Below are 9311 nucleotides of genomic sequence, written 5' to 3'. Positions count from 1 at the left end.
CGACATGATGCCAAAACCACCAACAACAAAAGCAAGAATCAACAAATGGGAGTACATCAAACTCAAAAGCTTCACATAGTGAAAGAAACAATTAACAAAATGAAAAGACAACCTACAGAATGGTAGAAAATTTATGCGAACTATAAATCAGATAAAGGGTTAATATCTAAACTATATAAAGAACTTATACAAGTTAATAACAAATAAAAACAAACATCCAACTAAAAGTGAGCAAAAGAACTAAACAGATATTTTCTAAAGAGGATATCAAAATGGACAACAAGCACATAAAAAGATGCTCAACATCACTAATCATTATGGGAATGCAAATCAAAACCACAATGAGGTATCACCTCACACCTGTTGGAATGGTTAGCATCAAGAAGAGACAGCAGGTACTGGCCTGACTGTGGTGAAAAGGGAACCCTTATAACTGTTGGTGGGAATGTAAATTGTTCAAACCACTGTGGAAGACAATATGGAGGTTCCTCAAAAATTTAAAAATACACCTACCATATGATCCAGCAATTACACTTCTGGGTATATGCCCAGAGGAAATGAAAACAGAATTTTGAAGAGCTATATGCACTCTCATTTTTTACTGAAATATTATTCACAATAGCCAAGAGATGGAAACAACCTAAATGCCATTAATATATGAATGGATACAAAAAGATGTGGTATATATACACAATGGAGTATTATTCATGTGTGAGAAAGAAGGATATCCTGCCATCTGTGACAACATGGATGGACCTTGAGCATATTATGCTAAATGAGATAAGTTAGAGAAAGACAAGTGCTATATAACATCACTTAGATGTTCAATCTAAAAAAGTCAAATTCATAAAAAATAGAGAGCAAACTGGTGGTTACTAGGGGATTGGGGATGTAAGACTGATGTTGTTAAAGGGTAAAAACTTGCAATGAGTAGTAAGTAAGTCATAGAGACTTAATTCATAGTATAATGAATGTAGACAACAATGTTGTAGTATAATTATGTAATGAGATAACCACCACAACAGCAATCATATTACAATATATAAATGTATCGAAGTAACACACTGTACACTTTAAATTTACACAATGTTGAATGTCAAATATATTCATTATAAAAATGATCTGATATGAAGTCAAGCAAAATAAATTAAAAATAATAAGGTTATTTTAAACATGGACTTGTAACCACCATTATTAGTGGTTAATCTTGTTCTGAATTTAGTTTGCTTTGCAATATTACCTGATGAGAATGGTGAACCATTTAGAAATATTTTACACTGAATCTGTATCCCCTCATTTTTCCATTTGGAAGTTATCTTTTATCACTCTGATAAATAGGATTGTGCAATCAGAAAAACAGGGAGCCTTTGAAAGGCTTTTATCAGTACAATAGCATGGCCATATTTTCTCTTTGAAAGCTAAGAATAGGATAAAATACAGGCAAAAAGTTGAGTTTAGAAGATGATATAGTAACTCAGCCAAGAGATAATTAGGACCTAAAATAAGGAAGAGTAAGGAGAGAGGGGAGTAGGCTGTCTTGTGAACAATTTGGAATATAGATTTAAGAAATGTGACTGATGGACATGAGGCAGCTGCAATGCTGAGACTAAGGTGGAACCAAGGAGAACTGCCAATTCCCTAGATTTGGTGAAAAAATGTGGTGTACATCCCGATGTACTTTAGGGAAATGTGAAAAACTCCTCAAACTCGTTCATGAAGAGTTCAGAACATACTTTTCTAATTGAAGTACAATTGACAGATAACATCATATTAGTTTCAGGTGTGCAGCATGATTTGGTATTTGTATATATTGAAAAATGATCACAAGTCTAGTTAACATCCGTCATTACGTAAGTGACAAATTCCTTTTTCTTGTGATGAGAACTTTTAAGATTCAGAACACATTCTATACATTGCTAATCTTACTGGTTCATATAGAGCTATTAAGTATAATTATAAAGAGATCATCTCTAACTTACAAATCATTTAACATACATTTATTGAATATCTCTGTTCTTCAGCTCAGTATTGAAATTTGAGAAACATGTTCCACTGGGGTTATTTTCCTTAAATAATAATGGATATGCATATTGCAACACTATTTTTTATACATTTTTTGTATATGTGTCCATATTTTTCACTTATCAGTCATTCCTTTCTAAGCCAAAATAAAGACATAACAAAGAATAATTATGAAAAAAAGATTTTTAACCAGAAAACTTTTGGTCATAAAATTTTCTATACAATATCTTTACTGTTTTCCTCACATTTTGCCATGCTGCCATTCTCCTTTTGCAAGCACTTTTTTCTGTCTGTTCTCAGAGCCCCTCTCTGAGAGTGGAAAAAGCTACAATTATTAATGATACAATGATAAGTTGAAATAAGTGAAAGATTACTCTACTATTGCCAATGAAGATCACAGCCTAAAAATATATAATTACAAGGCTGAATGAGAAAACAGAAAAAGAAGGTAAATAGGGCAAAGGAAAAAGAGAGGTGGCATATGCCACAGAGAATAAAGACATGGGTCTTCCCGAACTCTGGCAGTAACCTCGGTAAAGCTGTTACAGTTCTTGTCTGAAATTATATATTATCCTGGTTGGTGGAAGTAAGTTATTATGCATGCTTCATATTAAAACAAAAAGAAAACAAAAGATTTTAATTATTTTTGAAGAATACCTGGAGCATATCTTTTGGAAACTTGTGGACCATAGATACCTAGCCTACAAGTATTTAACAAAGCAAAGAACACTGGGAAAGTTTTCTTTCCTTCTTGACTTCTAATTGTTTCAGAAATCCTGACACAAGTAATTAGGCAAAAATAAAATGCAAAAGGAATTTCTACCGGCATTTGGCAATATAAATATTGTGTGTACAGGAATGATGTTTTGTTAACATCCTGCAATCCTCTGTTTTCAATTTCCTCCATTCTTTTATGTAATAAAGTTTTAGTTATGCCTCCGGATACAGGGTAAATTAGGCAAAGTTTAAAGCCCTGTCTTCCTAATTACTCTCTTGTAAAATATCCTAAAAGTCCATTTAATTGGTTCCTTCAGGAGTTTAAATAGAAGGGCACTAAGAAATTTAAACGTGACGAAATGTTTGACATGAGACTCAGAAATAGTGAAATTATGCCATACCTGTCTGGTCTTACTTAAGAGTATTCATTCTCTGATCTATAGGAGCAAGAATTTAGTTTTCTAGTTCTTTCTTGATTCATATTACTACTGACTAAAAAAGGGGAGGACTTTTTTCTACTCTAGAAAAGACTAGTCTACCATCAATGAAATAACAGTAACTTTACAAATTCTTCTTAAATTCTTTTCTCATTTTCAGTCTTCTTTAAACTTCATGATAATGTCATCCCGTATCCATATTTTTATTACATATTATAGCCAATTGAAATATCACTTTTAAAAGATTTACAGACTGCATAAATAAAATATGATCACACACACACAGGCTAAGAAGTATTATTAAGCCTTGAAAAGGAAGGAAGTTCTGACATGCTATAACATGGATGAACCTGGAAAACATGACGTACAGACTGAGGACACGCTAAGTGGAATAAACCAGTCACAAAAATACAGACGCTACATGATTTCACTTAAATTAGGTACCTCGAGTAGTCAAGTCATATTAGCAGCAGCTGGCCGACACTCCAAGCGACGCATCCTCCCCAGGGCGCAGGTGGGTTCTGCGGGCTGAACGGGCGGGCCGCCTCTCTCTGTGCAGATTCAGCCACAATGTGGCAACTGCTTTTAAAAGGAAAATGGTGGTTTCTGCGCGTGAACCGTCTCCTAAATCGGAGTTGCTGCACAAGGAAACCCTACACATTCTGCATACTCTTGCTGGGACCCTCTTCACGCGGCAGCTCCGGTTGATGCAGACGCCGGCACAGCGGCTGCCTCCCTTCTCTCCAAGCTCCTCCTGCTGCGCGCGCAGCCTGCTTGGATTAAAAACTAAGGACGTCATCAAGAGGCGCCACAAGGACTATTGACGTAGAGAAGAGGCGCCAAGGCTGGTTAATCTGTTGCAAATTGTTTTGCTCTTAATACACATCACCTGTGACCCTGGGGAAGGCAGAAGCTGAGTTTAAGTCAAGGAGGAATTTTCTGTTTTGATTAACAGTTATGCGTTATTTGAATCTCTCAGAATATATTCTTGTTTACTTTATACATTTTTTTTAAAAATGGACAACACAAAATTGGAGTAGGATCAAGAAAACATGTAAATCTTTTTAAAATTATTTCTAATTATGGTGAAATTTTAATAATATAAATTTACCATTTTAACTATTTTTAAGTGTACAGTGGCATTAAGTACATTCACATTGTGTGTTACCAATCAAAACTATTCATCTCCTGAACTCTTTTTACACCTTGCAAAACTGGTTATGTATTTCCCAAAGGCCAGTTTGTTTGGAAGAGCAGAAGCATTACTAAGCCCAGGTCTGTTGGAGTCTCAAGACCAAAACACTCAGACTATAATGCTCTAAACTGCAACAGCTTCACAACCTTCAGGGAATTCTTTTTCAAAGCTTTTGGCTCTTAGATCTTGAACTACCAGGTTTTTATTTGTTTGTCTTTCTAAATTCTTTTCAAAGAAAGAGATGAGAGAAAACGAAAGATTACAGAAAAAGGTATCTCCTGACTCTCCTATTCCCTTCCCTGCAAATGGGAAGGAAAAGATCATCTACAAAAACTTCTCCCTGCAATGACTGAAAATGACCTGAGCCCCAGATGCCATTTATGATGGTCATTTCTGCTATCTTTCAACTGCTCTAGGAAGGGAAGCAGATCTTTCTTTTGGGGCAAATTATTTTTACTGTAAATCTTGTCATGTAAGTTACAATTCAATAGTGGTAAGTCAGTAACAGGAACACAGAAGAACAAAAATTCTGACGCCAAAACACTGTAACCCTGTTATTCATCTTAGTAATAAAGGCTTTCTTTCCAGAAATTGTCTTCTTGGTTACAGGTATAGACATTCAATTGTATCTTCTTTACAGAAGAATCTTATCAAATCTCTTCCTGGTTGCTCAAGCCAAGTACCAGGAGTCTTCCTTGACTCTCCTTCACTGGCATCCCTCCAACCAAAAAAATAAATAAACAAATTACAAGTCTGTGGCCATTGTCACAATATTAGTCCAAGTCAATTTATCTATTGCTTAAATGTCTGCAGCAGCATCATAGCTGGTCTCCCTGCATGTAGTTCCATTGACCCTACCTCCAGGACATTAAAAATGTTCCCTTTCTTACATACTCCCTTTTGCAGATAAAGTGACTTTTTAAAATGCAAATTTAATCATGTCATGCTTCTGCTTAAAACCCTCCAACAGATGCCAATTACCCTCAGATGAAGCCCAAATTCCTTAATACAAACCAAGACTCTCCTCAATCAAGTCTCTTTACATCTTTTAAGCCCCATTTTGTACCAGGGAAGTTTACTATTTCTACTAGAGAAATGGAGGAGAATTAAGATTGGGCAGAGGGTAAGTTGAACTATGATGCAGGGCTAACAAAGCCTCCATCACTCTGGGATAGAGGGTCAGGGAACAACTGTTGTCCATTAGCACTATCCTTCATCAAGCTAAAATGGGAAAAGCCGTATAAATTCACGTCAATCTGTCATTGGATGTAAGCTGCTCCAGGAAGGGAATGACCTTGAGTGAAATAATGCTATGCAGCTGAGTCAGTCCCTGGGGCACTGGCACCTGCAGGCTGTCTGCTAACCTCACTCCCCACATTTGTCAACAACACTTTACTTAGAGGAAGAACTAGGTGGTGCAGGCCCTTCTCTACCACAGCTCATACCTCCACCATTCAGATATAATCCTCCATATACATAGAGGGGGCAGCTCCTTCAAGATTTTAGTGGTCCTCTCTTCCAGAGAGAAAACTTAGAAGAGAGCATCTGGTGGGTCTTTGCTTCTACAGCTGTCTCAGATCCATAATTGATATTCATAACCTCTCTCCGTGATACAGTCTAGATTTCATTCACACTTAGCTTCCACCTCTCTGGCCTTGGTGCTTTACCTGGTGCCATAACCCGAATCCTCATGCTCGAGCACCCTGGTTCCCTAGTCACCATGCATTCCTCAGGCTGGGGGTGCAGTATCTATCCATTTTCAGTAACATCTGGGAAAGGGAGTATCAAGAGGCAGCCATGTGGATCACCTAGGCTCCACACATATTCCTCCCTGTCTCATTGCATAGTAGCAGGTCCATCTCTTCCTCATAATTAGAGTCCATGACCCGTACCAAGATGTTGACACCTTCCTGCATAATGGTCCTAGGAGACAAGGAGCCCAAAATGTGTAGTTTGAAATTTAATGGTACCTTTACTGTGTCACCTTCTAAAAGTGCGCCCTTTTGGAAATCTAGGACCTCTTAATCCCTCAGAGCCCATAGTTGCAAGAATATGAATCACAAAGTTCCCCAGTGGGTTATTGGAAGTAATGATCCAGCCCTTCTTCCAACCCTTGTTTCCCTTTCCTACTAGGAGCATAATGCCATAAAAGATCTTTGATTCAATGCATATACTGTGTCATCCACACAGAGTATCACCTCCAAAGCTGGCATTTCAGCTATGTCTTCAGCAGACAGTTCTAATGCTCTCTCTGGCTATCAGCTTGTAGGTAGTGCAATGTGTGATATGATCAGTTGCTCTCATAGTCATGAGTCCATTCCCACACCATTTTTGATAGAAAATATGCCCCTTATTCTGATGCAATGCTATGTGGGATCTTACACCAGTGGTCCAAACACTTAAATCTTCAGAGAGTCGTACTGGCTAAGGCCCTGTGGACAGAAAAACCAAACCCCTACCTGAAATATATGTATATACTTGTGAGAATGAACCACTGGCCTTCCAGGGTGGAGAGGGCCCAATAATACAGTTGGCTTGCCAACAAGAAGAGAATTTATCTCCTTGAGAATTGATGCCATTTCGGAACTCAGTACTTGTCTCATTGCTGTCAGATTAGAAACATTCTGCAGTGACAGTGGCTAGAAGAGCTTTGGGAAGTGGGAATCCATGACACTGAGCCCATGTGTGACCTACATTTCTGTCACTGGCCCATCCTGCCAGCACAGAGCAAACAATGATAGAGGCTGCCTAACATTAAAACTGGTTGGGTCATATTGTCCGCTTGGATGCTTAGTTCCTCATCTGTACTGAACACTCTCTGGTAAATATGAACTACTGAATGAAAGAACTTTCCACTTTGTGCCCATTCCTATGTTAATTCACAGGCTTCTCTTCCAGACCACCTGCCTGCAACCTTTCAATCTTTTTCCTTACAAGCTCCTGCTAGGCCATTTGTCTCTGCCTATAATTCCCATATATTCTAACCAGGTGCACTTCCCAACACTCTGCCTTTTGGGAAAATTTTTTATCACTACTGTTTCTCAAGGCCACCCCTGAGTGAGGCTGCCACGCATTTTTGACACATATCTATATTCATTCACACTCATTCATACAACTTTTATTGAACACCTATTCTGTGTCCCAATTACTTAGCTAGGATTTAGGAATCAAAGAACAACAACAACAACAACAACAACAACAACAACAACAACAACAACAAAACATCATTTTTTCTTACTAATTCAGAGTCTACTGGAAGCCAGGAAAGAATACAACATCATAACTGATATTAGCAACATTAATAGCATGCTGCCAAGGAAATAGATACAAATATTAGATGTTTTAAAGATGGACATTACCAAGTAGCAAAAGATTAGCCTGCAGACTAAATATGTATGGCTTCGCAAAGTCACAGTTGTAAGTAAAAACAATGAATGTACAACCTGCAAATATGATTATCAGTCATAGAGATGAAACCCAGTATATACTTTGGGAAAGTTAGCAAAACAGTCCCCCGTTGAAACTGTTAAATGTAGCACACCGAATTCTGAGATGATGTAATTCCTCTTTTTCAAAGATGTGGCTCAGGGTAGCTCTCAGGCTCCACCATTGCCTGCCAACACTGGAATGAATTGCCACCTTGGGAAGGTGATGGGAGATAGTGCCAAAGGAGCAAAGAGAGAGGGGGGGAGAAGGGTGTACAAAAAGAAAGATGAAGTATCACAGAACAATGTGTTCCTAAATAATATAGATGTGCTTATTACAGTTCAGATGCTATGTGGTTTCTGGCACAACCCCTCAAAGCAAGTCAATTAGACATAGGCAAATGTTCTTGGCATTGTAAAGTGATTGGTCAAAAGTCCAAACAGGAAATTATATCCCAATTGAGATTTTGAAATAAAAAACTCAAGCTCCTCCAAAAGGAAGAAGGCCAACAGTGGACTCCAAGAGAAGGTGTTGCTCATCCCAAATTCTACATCTCAATCTAGGTCCCTAGGTGAAAACAAGGGACCTCAACTTAGGAAACACTCCCTGTCAACAGCAGTCACAGAGTAAATCTAGACCTCCAACTAGATATTTCAACCCTGAACCTGAGGAATGTTTCTTCTCCTCTAAGTGTAGAAAGAGAAAAAGAAAAAGAGGGAAAAAAATCAGCCAACTAAATCCTGAAATTCCAACAGAATAAGCACTGACACATTTGGCCAGCTATCCATGTCTTTAAAAAGTCCAAAAATTCTTAATTTAAGAAATCTGGCTATGTCTATCATGGAAAATATGGAATCACGATACTTCCAAACCTTCCTGGATTTAATCATAAAATACCTCAGACCTCCTATATGACTCATCCATCCTAATGATGAGGATGAAAATCAAAGCATGTTTCTTGGTGGATTAGCTTACAGTATTTCAGTGAATGACAACAGGCAGATCCAAAATTATTATCAAGGCATTATGTTCTTCCTTGGCATGACAGCCGTTCAACATCATCTGACAGTGAAAGATATTTTGTGATAAAGGAAGCCTTGCCCAAAGAGTGGGTGAGTTCCTGCCAATGACTGGCAAAGGGCTATTTATACAGTTTACACTTAGTAAAGAATAATTTTTAGAAAGGTATTAAGTGGGAATCATTTAAGCACCTAAAGAATCCAGCTTCACATGCAGCAAGTTAGTGGCATAAAACACTCCATCTTAGAGGAATGTGGCAGTGCTGCCTTCATAGGTAAGTGAAATCACTGCTTCATGGCTGTGGGTACCTCAGCAGCTAACTCTTCCATAACAGAATTCATGGAAAATTTGTCTTATAAGGATACATTTAAATACTAATTCAATATATGTTAAATACTGTTAAAATTAAATTTTAGACTTTTTTTCTGTGAAATATAATTTGTCCATAAAATTTCGTTTAATTGTAATTGTCTATTTGATTCACCTCTTTCCTC

This window comes from Camelus ferus, chromosome 2 (assembly GCF_009834535.1).
Source record: "Camelus ferus isolate YT-003-E chromosome 2, BCGSAC_Cfer_1.0, whole genome shotgun sequence".
In the NCBI taxonomy this organism is placed as follows: Eukaryota; Metazoa; Chordata; class Mammalia; order Artiodactyla; family Camelidae; genus Camelus; species Camelus ferus.
The sequence above is the reverse complement of the archived record's forward strand: the minus strand, read 5'-3'. Positions refer to the sequence as shown.